Source organism: Macrosteles quadrilineatus, unplaced genomic scaffold, assembly GCF_028750875.1.
Source record: "Macrosteles quadrilineatus isolate MER2022 unplaced genomic scaffold, UCM_ALF_1.0 Scaffold_27__1_contigs__length_1626561, whole genome shotgun sequence".
Lineage (NCBI taxonomy): Eukaryota > Metazoa > Arthropoda > Insecta > Hemiptera > Cicadellidae > Macrosteles > Macrosteles quadrilineatus.
The window spans coordinates 457,190-473,634 of NW_026542620.1; positions in this window are offsets into that span (position 1 = coordinate 457,190).

The following is a 16,445-nucleotide window of genomic DNA, read 5'->3' on the forward strand; positions in this document are numbered from 1 at the left end:
TAAATAATATTAGATCATCAAAATGGCTGTGATATGGATGTGGTTTGGCTCAGTAATTAATTTAAGATCTTTATTATTCAACTCAGAATATCGCTTGCAACACTAGATTGATTATATTGAGCCTTAACGATCCTATGAGTCCAGTACCGTTACTATAAACTATAGTACACGCTTCATTTCATTAATTTAAATCAAATTGGGTAATTTTTTTTTAAAAAAGTTAACTAATCTTTACCTTCAATTTTTTTTTATAATCAAACTACAACAATAAACATAGGCCTATATATTTTCTTTTAACAGATTTATTTAATCTAGGTAACTATAAAATGTTTAGGGGCCCCAAAAGTAAATACTGTAGAAAGAATTTAAGAATTGAATGATTAGCCTAAAAACTGTTAAATAAAATTTGAAACAGATGACAAAATAGAATACTGTGCTTATAACTGTATAACGAATAATAAAATTTCAAGTCCATTTGGCAACAGCAATTAATAAAACTATAAATATATAACAACAAACAGGAACTTGCGGTACGGCGGAATGTTCAAGGTACTCAGACGAAGGACACTGGAGGGCCGTTGACTGCGAGGTTAACATGCCTCTTGCCGGCGGTAGTAAGAAAAACATGACTCACGGCTCACTTGGCAGAAAATAAGGATTTTCGTCAACATCGTCGAAATCAGTATCACACAGTTCATCATCCGAAAAAAAAACTATCGAACAGTTAGGCCGATCTAATTTTCCGTTTTCAAAGATTTAATGATTATGGAGATTAATGATAGGTTGTTTTCACGTTTAATTTAAAGATGGTTAGGCCGAAATAGCATATCATCTGTAGGCCTTGTAGTAAAAGTGCCTAGAACTGTTTCCGGTTCATCACAATTTTCCTCATCTGAGTAAATTGTAGGGTTAGATTTACATCTAATAATTGTGCCTAAGTTTCTAATTTCGTCTTCTTCGTCTACTGCAAATGATTCATTTCGTCAGTAATCATTTTCTATGTCACTTTGTAGTAAAACGTAAAACACCAGCTCATTACGATAAATTTCATCAACCATGTATGTAACTGCACCAACCTTTTGAAAAGCATCCAAATTACTTATAACAAACTCACCTTCCGAACCAGAATCATAAATGGGAGTTTTTTCATTTAGTAATATTGTAGTGGTCCTGGACATATACCATTATTTTCAATAAAAGGTTGATTTTCTTATCCTATGATCAGATTCTGACATGAGTTCTCAAATATGACTTAATTTGTTCATAAAATATATCGCTCATGTTGTACACTAAACACAATGCAAATATTCCACAACAAAGTATCACGCATGTTACATTGATTTCAAAGGCGTATCAAAGTAAATAAAGTGCATGTGAGGGATAAAAAATATTTATAAAGTATGTTTGACTGTCTTTGGATGCAGAATCCATGAATAGTTAAATGTATTATATTCATTAGTTCACGTAAACAAAATCAAACTGCTACAAACTAAGGTGTATAATCCTAAGCTTATAATATATCCACATAGAGTACGTTTGTAACTACTTAAAATAAAGTTTCAATCTATTTTTCCTGAAACATTTATTACGAGTTATTCATTCTAGACAATAAGAAAATTAAAAACATTGAATACAAATTAATCATAAGGTATCTTTGCAGATTTTCTCTTATTGTTATCAAACGAAGAATTCAAGTTATGCAAATGCCTGAGAAGTTGTCTTAGCTTTTTGGAATTCAACGTTTGTTTAACTTGACCAGAAAACACGGAACATTATTTTCACATTAAGTTAAATGTTTTGTAATAATATTTCGTGATATTAAAGGTATAAGTAGCAAAGACTTGTGTTTGTTAAGTATATTTAATTACCTCATTGAAATCAAGTTCATTTTGGATATTTTTACAGTATATAAAGTCAATACAAAATAACTTTTGAGGTTTCAGTTTAATATCTTTGATTATAACACAATAAGTCTAACAATTTTGTAATAGCTTGTTGAGATACTGTTAGCATATGTATTCTATTTGGACTACAATATAAATTACAACAACAAATTTTATTGGTACTGATAAATAAAACTCCACCATGGAACTTTTCCATTTCGACAATCTGTACGAATTCGATGTCACTCATTGCTAAGAAGCCTTTTGACCAGTTAAACTACGTGAAGCGACATTGATTTAAAAATATGGCTTTAGAAAAAAGTAAGAAATAATTGAAAAAATCTAAAATTATTAATCAAGCACGTGTTTTTTTTACCTGCAACTTCAATGAAACATTTCACACAATTGATCAAGAAAATCTTACAAATCTTTTTTATTAGGTTAATTATGTTTGTGAATCAATAACATTTGCATGAAAATACTATCCAAATAATTGAATTGACGTCAATTTACCCTTTATATATTTTCCGTGTAAAATAGTTTAACTGAATTACTCGGTTTGAGTAATCCATTTAATTTATCCTTTGATAATCGTCGCCAGCGGCGTCATGATGTTTTATTTGATAAAGATCACAAACTGACTGACAGGACTATCCACATATGTGGTGTGAACGTCAACCTTTCAGTATGATCTTGTCTCTATAGTGAAGGTTGATTGGTAAACTGATTAGCACGCTTTAAAACGTTACATACAAATACGTTAACCAATTACAAAAACCTTTGTACGTTACAAAATTTCATAAATTGTAGTTATAGTTATATATTTCATCACTAGGGCCAAAAAATACTTTTTCCCGTGTGATGAACTTTATAATTCGTTGTAATGGACCATATGAATAAACTTAGAAACAAAACTACAATAGTTTGCATTTACCTCTCCAAACGACTTCTAACTTTATTTCAATTTGATTATTGCGAATGGAAACAAGCAGATGTTTACTAGGTGATTAGTGTATATTACCATCGATATGTCGAACTATTTACAATGAGGCTACAATTAACTTCAATCGATTAAACAATCGACTCATACAATTTTCGAAATTCATGTTTCTGGCCCCTGGACTATATTGTTAAGACCATAATAGATTTTTACATACGTTGGACTATTTGACGGTATGTAAAAACCTATTATTGTCATACAATTTAGTTTACATTGACTTTTTTCGAACTTACAACTGAGTTGGCAATATCATATTTGTATTACTCCCTTTTAAACCCGCAATGCATGCATTAAAATCGGCTGTTTTTGCTGCAGTATGACGAAAAATATATTTTATAAAACCAGAATGAAATAAAAACTGTAAAAACAGCTGTTAGATTGAAATCTAAAATGGCGATAAAAGTTGAATTTATTTACCAACACCAAAAATACTTAGCAACACAGTAGTGAAAATTAGTGTTAAGGCTACATGGTACAAACGAAGCCTGGCCACACTTTTCATCATTGTTTGCTATGATTCCATTCCTCAGATGTTCCAATGTTTGAGTTACACTTCTCTCTTGGCTTTGCTATGTTTCGTTGTTTCACTACGTTATGTTTAAGGTGTAGATAAAGTTTATGTTGTAGAGCTCTCGTAAATGTAGAGTAGTGCATTAACAAATCTAAAAAATATTGCCTATACATAAAAAAATATAGAGCAAGTATGTATGTAATTTATCAAGACGTAATGAAGTTAAATTAACCTATTTTACTTATCTTAAGGGACTCGAGACTTCACAAAAATAATGATAAAAATGTGCGATTTTGGCATGGGTCAATTAAATTATTTTTTTGGGTCCCTTAAATAGTTTTTTTTTAATTCTTACATAAAATGTCTTTACTCAGAGCGTTTGTCCGTAGTCCCCTTGTATAGACTTAGATAATGAAATCAGTCAGTGGTTGAAAGCCCCATTCATTCCCTCCTCTTTCTCAAGTACTTTGATAACCGAGCAAATATATAATTTGATTGGAAGGAAAGCTTGTCATTTGTAATATTTGGTTTGTCAAATTTCACCGATTGATGTATTTTAATTTCTTCTAGTGGGTTTTGATTAAAACAGTCATTAGACAAATGCATTACCCTCGTCTATTTGGAAACTTATGTTATGCAGCCGAAGATTTTTTAATTCAAACCTTTGCTGTTGTTTTAAAATTAGTACCAAGTGTTTGCGATAACCACTAAAAATCGTGAACTGAGAAATGAGCTTTGCACACGTCCGACGTGATGCGGTATGACTTTAAACGGCGCAACCTACGTCGCAAAAAAGTATGGCGTACGTAGGCAATTAATGGTAATTGATCACAAACTTTTGACAGCAAAACTACATACGACCAGAGATCCATCGTACGATTGGTTGAAACCATTTTGCTTCGCTATGGCGAAAATACTGTGGTTTTTCGTGGTTTTTGGATAATCTTAGGTAAGATCTTATCTGAATATACTCATATGTAACAATTGCCTTTTTCATAACTTATAACAAAAATTAAGTTCTTAAAAATTTGTTTATTATGTGTTTTTATTGCTTAGATAACAGAAGAAAAACATTTTCACAAAATAAAACGTATTTTAATTCTACAAATGATTGAGGTACATGTTTGTATCTAGTTTTAAATTACTTTTGTGTCATGTCAGAATCTCAAAAAAAAAGTTGAAAAGTTATTGTAAACTATGTTATTTTCCCATAAAAAACTCATAAAATAACGGAAAAATCTGATTTTCCCAAAATTGTTTTGAACAATTTTAATAAAAATGTAGTAAAATATAGTCAAATTCTGAACAAAATTGTACAAATCCCATTTCCGTATATTTACTCTCACCACTTACACATGATAAAGGTTGTTGACAAACTTATGGGAGAAAATGTGTGTCAGAATACTGATACCGTTTATAATTTTAATTTACCAGGAAATGATGAGATGAATAACTCCTATTGAGGAAAGTTTGATGAATAAGATCCTAGGGAACTTGTTATGGCTATCAGGCTTTCTTTTTTTATCTACTTATTTATAACCAACCATTTTATTCTGTTTATTGAAATTGACATAAATTATTTCTTTCAGCAGGACTTCGAATCAGTTCTATGACAAAGTTCACCGAACTCATGCTTATGTTCTCTTTCAGTTTTGGATAACACACTATTTTTTAAGTTTTCAAATTGATAGACATCTACCAACTGTTGATAAACAACTAATAACCCAAGACAATCGATGAAGCTCAGTGTCATTAAATAGAATCAAACTAATTCATAAAGATTACAAGTTAACTTTCTAATTTTGAAAGAAAGTGGCCGAGCGTGAAAAAAGAAGCTAATTTAACTTTGCAACTTTTATTAAAACTCACCAGAGATAGAAATGTTTCTTTGTCTCGCTCACGGCAATCCTTGGTAGCATTTCATTTATAACAATTTAAATATCTCTTTCATCTACTGTCTCTTAATATTAGATTTTTAACCCAAATATGAGTGAAGGATTAGTGTAGGATGAGTGGCGCGATCTTGTGGTGTTGTTAGTGACTAAGCCCGACATATTTCTTAGACACAACAGTTAATTAATAGCCCAGACAGCTAATCGCAACTAAGGGACCTACAAAGAACACAAAACACTGAAAGATTTTTTTTAATTTTAGATTTTAACGACCTCTATTTTGAAACGACTTGATCAAACTAAACGACCATTGACAACCCAGGCCGAGATAATGTATTCAAGCACTTTTGTGCGAAATTTCATAAAAATCGGTTCAGGCATTCGGTCATTATAGCTAATTCATAGCGACCCAGCATCTTCTTACGGCCGCCATTTTGATGACGTAATTGTGGACGATCGAGGTCCTAAAAATTAGGTTCAGAAACTTGTATACTATAACCACCTAAAATTGCAGCCTCCCCGCCAGAACTGAAATATTTTCCTGCTACCCAGCTTGACTATTACCCTATTATATTACATGATTCATTAACTTAAATTATTATACTGTCATATTTTTATCCCTCCGTTAAAATATGGATTTTAATTTTGCAACAACCTTTATTTGGGTAGAAAATCAAGTATTCAAAGTCATTTTAAATACATAGACACCTCTTGTATTGACTGTATTATGGCATACCACTTTTACATGTGTTTTGTAGTGACTAAGACTGTAAGTAATGCTTGGTTTGCATGCTGACTAAACCTGCAAATCACTTCACAGGACTGAACGCTTTTTATAATTACTACTTGTTGGGTCCTAGTTTTATCGACAATCTAATTACTAAACTAGCGTCTAGACTGCCAGTGCAACTCCGAGGAACGAGGATCAGATCACCCCCCACCACCGCACCATGTCATAACCTAACCAAACTTGCTGATAATGAAAAACTCGAATGAAGGTTTACTAATCGACTAAATAGTTCTGTTCTAAAAATAAAACTATAAGTGTCTAAAATTCAATTTTATAATTTTAATGATAAAATTAAACTGTCATAACCTAAACAAACCAACCAAACTTGCTGATATGAAAAAAATGTTGACAAAAAGTAAGTGCTATCAACGGGTTTCGAACCCGGCACCTTTCGATTATCAGCCCGACACGTTATCCTCTACACCACCAAGGTTGACGTCACACCATCGGCACGGAGCGGTCGTGGGGGGTTTTCAGATCTGATCCTCGTTCCTCGGAGTTGCACTAGCTGCCTAGATGCTTATAATTACCAAGCAACAATGAACTAGAGTTCCACACATTTACAATTCGATAATTATAACCACAGCAAACCTGCATACTAAGCAAATTGCCATTTGCCTGATTGGATTTACACTAAAATGTCTCATTAAAAATATCACATTTTTTTCCTTTTAAATAACATTAGTTTAACACATACTTAGGTTTGCTGTAACAGCGAGGGTAAAGGTTTTTTATGTAAAATGTTAATAGTTAGTAAGAAATAAAAACATTTTCCTAATTTGGGCAAAATATGTTAATAAACAAGCAAACTACAACAGTTTACTTACTATCCATAAGAATAACATAGGAATTTTAAATTTACAGATTTTTGGAATTTTCTCCGTAACCATTGGGAGCATAATAACGCTTCAATATACTATTTTTTGTTTTTTAAGCTCTACTAAATGGTTTGGAAAAAAAATTGCTAAGTTTTGGGGTCAAAAATGGAAAAACCCAACTTTTACCCCATAAACCCCTGTTCCCATAGTAAAATCATGCTGGTTCGCGATCTCGTTAGAATAAACGTAGGTTTACATGTTTCTACCAAATTTTATCAAAATCGGATGATTTTTGCTCGAGTTATTGTGCTAACGGACAAATATATAAATATATATATATAAATTTTAACAGATGGTGTTTTTGGTCAATAGGGACCTCAAAACGAAAAAATAAATCGGTCCCGAGTCCAGGTCTTACCATGAGTACTACGGTAATAGCTTATTTAAAAGCATTTTAAATAAAATTAATATCATATCGACTAATTGGGTATCCGAATTTCAGAATGTATTCACAATCCAATACCTTGAAAATAACACTCTGTTACTGATATTATTGACTGCCATAATGACGCTTGTCTGACAGTTTCTTGTTTACATTATTGATGACATACAACTTGCACTAGAACATCTACCTCGCTGTCAGCTGTTAGCTGAACAGCTGACATTGACTTTGACTGACAGACTGACAAACAACACCTGGTTAAGTGATGAGACCAGCGTCACTCCACAATATCAGTATGATAACGTTTGTTAAGAAACCTATATCAATTTCCAATTTACCTGTCCTTAAATTATTTAATGTTTAATTGTACTTCTATTTTATTTAGTTGTTGCCTCGCAATTCGTTTTGTTGTCTACCTTTGTTGTTAATTTTATTGTAAATAGAGGTTTAAATGAAGAATTAACTCTGAATATGTTTTTCGTTATTTATCATTGTATTTATTAGAGCTTAGTAATATACAATACCTGTTGCTTGTACCTGTTGTAATTAATGTGTTTTGTTTTTGTTTTCTCTGATAGATTAATTATTGGCTCGGCTGTAAAGTCTTTCAGGTCATATTGCATTTTGTATGTTAATTTTTCAAAATGTAATTTGATATATGTTTTAATTGCTGATACTGTACTATTATAGCTAATCTGGCTGAGTGTGAGAACTTCTATTATTTTTATTGTAAACATTTTGTAACTGTTGAGCAAAAATAAATAAATTTGAGTTCATAAGTGATAGTCCACGATACATATTCAATTTCATCTTACTTATATGTTCCTTAAAACTGAACATGTAATAAAAAAAATATATTCATAGAGTATAACTTACTAATTGAAAATACGCACTAACATTAGGAAATTTAAAATTATTTTGTAATTTTTAAATCTTAAAAGTTACAATTAATCTTTTTAAATAAATTAAACATTATTTTTGAGCAGATAAAGTATTTTTACTAGTAGGTTAGATAAAGTAGACAGAGGAGAGGATGTATCAAAGCATCTGAGTTACTTAACTCTGCAAATAAAAGCAAGAGAAAATTACATCTCAAGTAAATTTACTAACCTTGTGAGACCACCACAACTCATGTTTGTAGACAGTAACATTACACACACAATCCTTGTGAACACCATAGGTAGAGTATTATGGATTAAACAAATTACCAAAAAGATTTTGTTGTCTTTATACAGGGTGTCCATAAAAAACGTTTCAGGACTTTGGGAAATGGATCCCCATACTAAAAGGAAGAAAAAAGTTTATGGGAAGGTATGTCCGAAAATGTATATTTACCCAGATATCCGCCATTTTGTTTTTTATACAAAAATATTTTTATCTGTGAAGTTTTTTATTCGATGATTATGCAACTTGGTAAACATGTTACCATACACAAGACCTATTATAGAAAAAATAATAAAGTTGTTCCGATTGTAAATTTCAAAATGGCGGCCGTTTGAATTTTTCTAATTTAAATAACTCGAAAACGGCTAATTTTATGAAAAAATGTCAAGAATACTTTTTTTTTAGCATTTTTAATTGAACAATACCAAGATCAAAAAGATCGGACAAAAGATAACTGAAATATTACGTTTTTTTCTGTAAAAATAAGGCAAAGTTAGTCGGGGAACCCTTAATTTTTGCCTTATTTTTACAGAAAAAACGTAATATTTTTTATTGACACCCTGTATATCACCTGTGGGAAGGCTGGGACCATCCTCCAACTTACCTCAGGTTTTTTCGTTCTACTTATAATAGGGTCCATGAATATATTCAAGAACAACTATTAAGTTAATACTAGTGTGCCTGTTGTTCGAAATCAAGCGATTGTCAAGTACCGGTATTGTACAGGCGTTATTTAAAACTGCAGTAATACCAGTCATAATTTTGGATTTCGATAAGTTAAAAAACCTCTAAGCTTATGTAACTAATTGAAATACTCACTCTATTAATAACGGATTGAAATAATAAACACTTATTGTAAAAATATTTTATCATTTGTTAGAAGCCAGCCTTACTTTTTAGTGTTTTATTCTAATGTTTCCCGACTTATAGCTGTTACCAGTAAACATTTCTTGCATGTATTCGTTTGATCTGACATTAGGTAGGGTTTCTTTACCACTGTGACAACATGATTTCTTATATTGTTCATGATTTTTTATTAGCAAAATAAGTTGCATAATAGAATTGGTAAATATTATTAATCTCTTAAAGTGATTGTGTATCTGGATTCCTTACTGTTAGACCAGGCCTCTCTTATAGTATTCTCATACGTATAAGATTTCCTCTTAACCTCCTCCTGTTTTCAATATTTCTTCTTTAAACTCCAGAAATTTTTCTGTTCTTCCAACAAACCTGATTAACTGGATTGGTCTATAACCTCCTGATTATTACAAACATTAATATTTACTCCCAAGAAGCTGGTGAGTTTATTTTTATATACGGCTGTTTTTTTTTTTTTTTTGTTTTTTTTTATAGTTCAATGTAATTCTTATGGCCAAAACCCAACCTTTAAAAGGTTCTCACGCCCTTAAGGGTATGAACGTTTAAATTTTAAACCTTGATGCAAAACTACGAATTGGGTCGAATCTTTTGACACCTTAAACGTTGAAATTGGTCCACAAATAAGGGAGGAGCGGTGTTCACAAAAAACAGCCCTCATGTATTAATATAAGAGATGGTTGAATTGTATGCCACTATAAATGGTATTGCCGCAATGGCCTACTTACTGTAAGTTTTACGAACATCATGGCGCCAGAGTCTAAACATGAATACTCAACAGAAACTGTGTAGATCATAAACATAAACAAATGATGTTACTGACACGATATTAAACATGATTTAACATTGCTTAAATAAAATCGTGTAAACTATATGTTAATGTTATGTACCGATTTTGTTGTAAAAAGGCAACAAATCAATACAGGGTAACGCGAAGAACAGTCAGCTGGTTTAAACAATAGATCAGTATAGACCAGAATGCACCACGCACTAAAGCAGGAGAGGGGAGAAGTCTAGCCGGGTGGTCATTTGCTCCCATGAGTTGCCAGTTCCTATCCAAATCTCATCGTAACTAGTTCGGTAAAATTGTTTTTCGTTCGTGGAAATTAAATTCATCTCGCGGCGTTTGGTCGGGCAATCTTAAATTTCCTTAAAGTCGTACAGCCTATATCCCTAAGGGATATAATTGCCCCGCGATTGGAAATTAGAATCAGTGTCATTGTCAAAAAGTGAAAAAGTTCGTTACCGGCCAACGCAGTTCCGCCATTTGAAAATTACACGTTCGTTTCACGAGTTCAATTCATCGCGTCTTGTAGAATACCGGCTAGTTACATTTCCCAATCCCTTCCCCTTTATTTGTGTTATATTTGTGGACGTCCAAACTGTAAGTAATTTGTGTTATTTATTTGTTAATTTAAGATTTCAGTGAGTCGCACTTTTGTAAATTTTTCCTGTCTTGTTTTGTCATTTCATGTAGAATAAGCACATGTTCACAGGTTCGAATTCAAATCACTGATTTTCATATCCATTCATATTGTAGCAATCCGCTTTATTAATTAGATTGTAATAATCCTATAGTATTAAGAATAAATAGGTGAAAATGTTTTTATAGGGCAATTCAGAGTTATTTAATAAGATTTTTATAGTGTTGGAATTTTTACACAGAGTCATTGTTAGTTTTCATTGTTGAGCAAATGGTACAATTCCTTTAAAGAGTGTCACAGTCAGAATCTTTTGGGGGAAATAAATTATTATCAGAGGAGGGAGCAGGTAGCTGGTTCGATTGATACGGAAGTGTTGTTGGAGGTTGTGCCAGTTTGAACATAGATGAACCACCAAAGTACCAAATTAGCTATAAAATAATAAAGCAACATTCTGATAAACATTACTACGATTGAATACAATATTGTTCAATCAGTTGGACTGCGAGACGACCTTCGTTTTTAATCGTTGGCCAACGAAAGGATTTGCTTGGTACAGGTCATCTCAACTATTAGATTAAAAACCACTCTTCCATTGATACTTTCGAGATCGGTGTGAAACCGCACCATACCTCCCCTTTGATAAATCCATTCAACAGTTTCAATAAATTTCCAACTGATTGTGTATCTCAAGGTCATTTTTATTTAAAAGAACACAACAACGACTGTAAACTGAAACAAGTGTATTTATTAAACTCTGTGCAATAAATTCAAATTGTTACTCACTTTTAGTTCTCAATAACCTTGGTATTTTAGTATATGCAATAGTATTTAATTGATAAACAAAAGGTAATTCAGTAAATCATAAGCCACTACAAAAGATTCACCTTTTAAGTGCAACACTAGTCACTAGTGTAGTAGTGAGCAAGTAAATTCAGTGTAGAATTAAGACTGGTAAATTGATCTCATTAAAGGTATTACTTTTTTGGAAGAACTACAAACAGTGCCAGGGGCGTCCCCTAAGGACCTTTGGGGAATATTTATATTTTGCAGGGTCCACTCATATTTTTCAATTACATCAAGCTTCCACTGCCAAAAAGCTCTGTCTGATATTTTTATTTTCTAGAGTTCTTCCAACCCAGGGGCAACCAACATTTGTAAAGAATTCATTTGAGAGCATTGCAAGGAGCAAATATATTTAAATATAACATTTAAATATATGAGAGTCTAAGTCAGAGTTACTTTTCTTTTTTTTCTTTACAGTTATTAGTGTAGGATCCGGGCCAGTTACGTAATTTGTTTATGTTTATGATCCATACAGCTTTCTGTCATAATATTTGTGAGAGTAACCAAGCTTTAAATTAAGGGATTTTACTACTGGGTTTGTAGTTTAACGTAGTTATTTGCATTGTCCAAAGTCAATGATAAAAGAAAAGATACGTTGCAAATGGGTTCGCCTTAATTGGACCGTAGAAATATGTAAAATGTCGAGGAAATCGACCTCTGTCTACCTAGAGTGGGTCTTGTGTATTCGGACTGCGCCCCTTAAGGAATCCACGAAACTCGTTGTCACCTGGGATTACCTATTTATGGTTCTAGGATCAGAAATACGCCATAATATAAGTAAATAAGACGTATAATTCAGATGATTCAAAGGGAAATCAATGGGTACAAACTAGTCAGTTGGTGTCACCTCGAAGGCTGCGTCACTGTTCCAATCTTCTGGGCAATTGACTTGTCTATTGTCGTATCGGTTCATGGAAACTATATCTTCACAAGGTTCAGGACACTGATACTTAATGGTTATTTTAAAACAGTGTCCGTCTGTAGTTTTGTAGACAAGTGTAAATTCGTTTACAATCGGATGTGGTCGGCGGTTGATGTAAATCCCTTCAACTTTGCCAACTGGACAAGAGTCTAGAAATAACCTAGCCAAGATTAAATTCTCATAAGTTATATATCCAACTGCCAAGGATGTCCCTTTCTTGGTGTATTGTCGGCATTTGAGCTTGATGTTTGAGTCAGCTTTTAAAGTGATAAAGGAAGGTGCATCGACAGAATCAGCATCTTTGATCAAATCCATGATTTCGTAATCTCCTTTTGGTAACATTCTGTCTTCTACAAAACACACAGAGTTGATTGTAAAAATTAATAATTCTCGATCAGCATAGTAGGAGTAATAACATCTACTGAAAGAAAATAAAACTACTTCTTAGAACTTTAAATATATTTACACTTATAGTATTAAATCACAGAAGGTATACACATACAAAAGATGGTAAGTGGTGATCGAATTCGATTGGACACTTCAATCGTTATCAGACAAAATATGCGAATGACAAGAATCTAAATATATATCCCTAAATATATATCCTAAATATATATCTAAATATATATATATATCACTACTTATATCCCGTTGGCTACCGGAAGTCCTGGACAAGACGATTCTATAAGTGCAACTGGAGTTAATATTTACTTATTTTTAATTAGTGTTTTTATATTTTCCTTATCGTTATACAATTATTTCCAATCAATTATCGGATATAATAATTGTCTACAATTCTTTAAAATGGATAGATTGTCCTCTATTTTGTATCAAGTGTTGTGCTACATTTGAAATTGCAGGATTGTTCTTTTTCCAACAACATATTCTAGATAAATATATTTACCGTCTCGAGAGTCAACAGTATAGGTGTAAATATATTTAAAAAGTTACTAGACGTATTTTTATTTACTTTCATTAAAAATAATGTATTAAATAATAACTCACAAAATAACTCATTGATATCCTATCAACAGTTGTAGACAATATAAACCTAGTTTACTTAGAAGTATAGTAATTCTTTTTGTAAATACTTACTTTCATATTGAATACTTATAGACACCTGAAAAAATATGTAAAACATCAATGAAATTTTTGGCAGGAGTAAAGGAGTGAAGTTTTTCGTAAATATTGTTGCAACTAAAATATTGTTGCAATTGTAAAAAAACCGCTTTGAAAAATGCATTAATGTTAGTAGAAAGCACATTTCCTTTAAGTTTTTGAACAATTCCTTTAAGTTTAAACCCTATGTGTAGTGTAAATTCCGTTTCAATTTTAGCACAGTATTTACAATAAGTTTTTGTTTAATTTAAACAACATTCATGAAGAATTCAATTTTAATTTCTTAATCGATAAAAATATGTATTATTATTCTTTGTGTTGTTTTCACTTTGTCTAACTCATCTTAGTACATAAAGATTTTCTGATTCTGATAAATGAGTGATTTCTTAATTATATTTAAATTGTTTATCTCTTTTTTAAGTAAAGACGTTTTTACAAAGCAGTTAATTGATATTGTGATATGTTTAGTTAAAATATTCGTAATTGAGATGCTAACTCTCTTATACTTTACAAATTCATTTCAATCATTCATTTAAAACATTACGTAACTAATCTCATACAATAAAGTCATAACTTTTTTTATTTCACCATCTTAGTCTTAATAAATAAAAAGCGAAATGCTGATCATTTTGGTTTTTAAGGGTAGGATATAGCTTAATTATTTACATTCATAAGGTTATAGTATAATTTAATAATAATCTTAGATCGATCATTGTCAGATAATCCAATCATTTTACCCAGTTAAAATGTTCTCACGCTAAAAGCTTCAATCTCTTTTGGTTAATATAACCCTAAAATAAGGTAACTGCCAATTGCTTATAACATTATTATATATTATGAAATCAAGTTACACCTTATATCATTCATTATAATTCATTCCAATCTCCTTATCAATACTGGAGTTTAGTTTTTAATGTGATTTAATTGTTTACGTTTGATACAAAATTTTAAAATTGATTATATGATTTTACATTATTTTTCTTATTATTACGGCACAATAGTTTAATAGTTTAATAATACACAATTGCAGACAGGAGACAGAGGCAATGACCTATGCTGTGTGACACTGCTCATGATAATTTAGATAAACCATTTGACTGCTTAGAGTTAAGTTCCATTTCAGAATATTCTAGTTTTTATGATCACGGTGCTGGGGGGGATAGTTTATGTATTTTCAAACCAATATTAGAAGTTTCAATAAAAACTCAGATGAGTTGCTAGTTTATTTAAATGATTTTATTGCTTCTCTAGATGTCATAGTGTTGACAGAGTGTTGGCTGGGGGAGGGAGGGGAGGGAACCGGTTTGGACGGATTTGACATGCACCAGACTGATACACACAAAAACAAAAATGACGGAGTCATTTTTTACACTAACAAAAGACTTTCTGCTACTGCAACACAGGTTACTTTGGGAGATGTTTACGGGTTGAGTATAGCTTTTTCGTTTGATAAAAAACAAATGTTAATACTTGCAGTTTACCGTACCTTTGATAGTAACCCAGATTGTTTTGTGAATGAAATTGAAAAACATTTTAATAGAATCAATAAAAATGTAAACTGCATTTTTATGGGAGACATTAATTTTGACTTGATTAGAAGAGATTGTATAACTGAAAAATATTTGGATTGTCTATTAGGAGGTGGGTTTGTACAATGTATTGATAAACCTACAAGAGTGTCTGGGGTATCGGAGAGCTGCTTGGATCACATTTTTGTGAAATATAATGACGAATGCAATATCAAATCAGCTGTAATTCAAACGACCATCACCGATCACTACAGTACTGGCCTTACTATCACTAAACCCACTACAACACAACCTGCTTACTCGTCACAAGACACTATACCACACACGTACATAGACCATGCGTTACTTTCATACCTACTGACACATTCTAACTGGGCCCCTTTTAGCGAATTTCCCTATAGGGAAGTAGCTATTACCGTAGGTGGCATGGTAAGACCTAGGTGCGGGACCGATTTACTTTTTCATTTTGATGTCCCCAGAGGCCAAAAACACCATTCGTTTAAATTTTTATATATGTATATATATATATAGGTATATATATATATATATATATATAGATTTTATATATATGTGTCCGTGAACACGATAACTTGAGTAATTTTTATCCGATTTTGATGAAATTTGGTTTGAAGGTGTAAGGCGGGATAAACTTGAATGAGTTCGCGAACCAGCATGATCGGACCATGGGAAGGGGGTTTTACGGTGGGTTTTATGGGGTAAAAATGGGTTTTTCTAATTTTTGACCCTACAAACGAAAAATTTCCCAATTTCTCTTCAGACCTTCTTAAAGAGCCTAAAAAAAACAAATAATTTAGTATATCAAAGTGTTTTTGTACTAAAATTCAAATAATTGTTATTTTAAAATTCTTATGTTATTCTTATGGGGAATATTGTAAAATGTTGTAGTCTGCTTGTTTATGGATATATTTTGATCAAACTTTATTTATTTTATACTAAGTTATTAATATTTCTCTAAAAACACACTTTTTTACCCTCCCTGTAGCAGCAAGCCTATGTACTCATAAAAATTAATGTTTATTAAATACATTTAATTGAAAATCAATTCAGGCAACTGGAAATTCGCTTAGTCGGCAGGTTTGCTGCGGCGGGGGTATTTTTAAACTCAAACGACATTAATTTTTGTTCTAGCCATTTTAGTAATATAATTGTTAATTGTATAAATTCTTCAAAGAAATTAGTTGGTAACAAATCAACAAGGCTCAATAAACTCA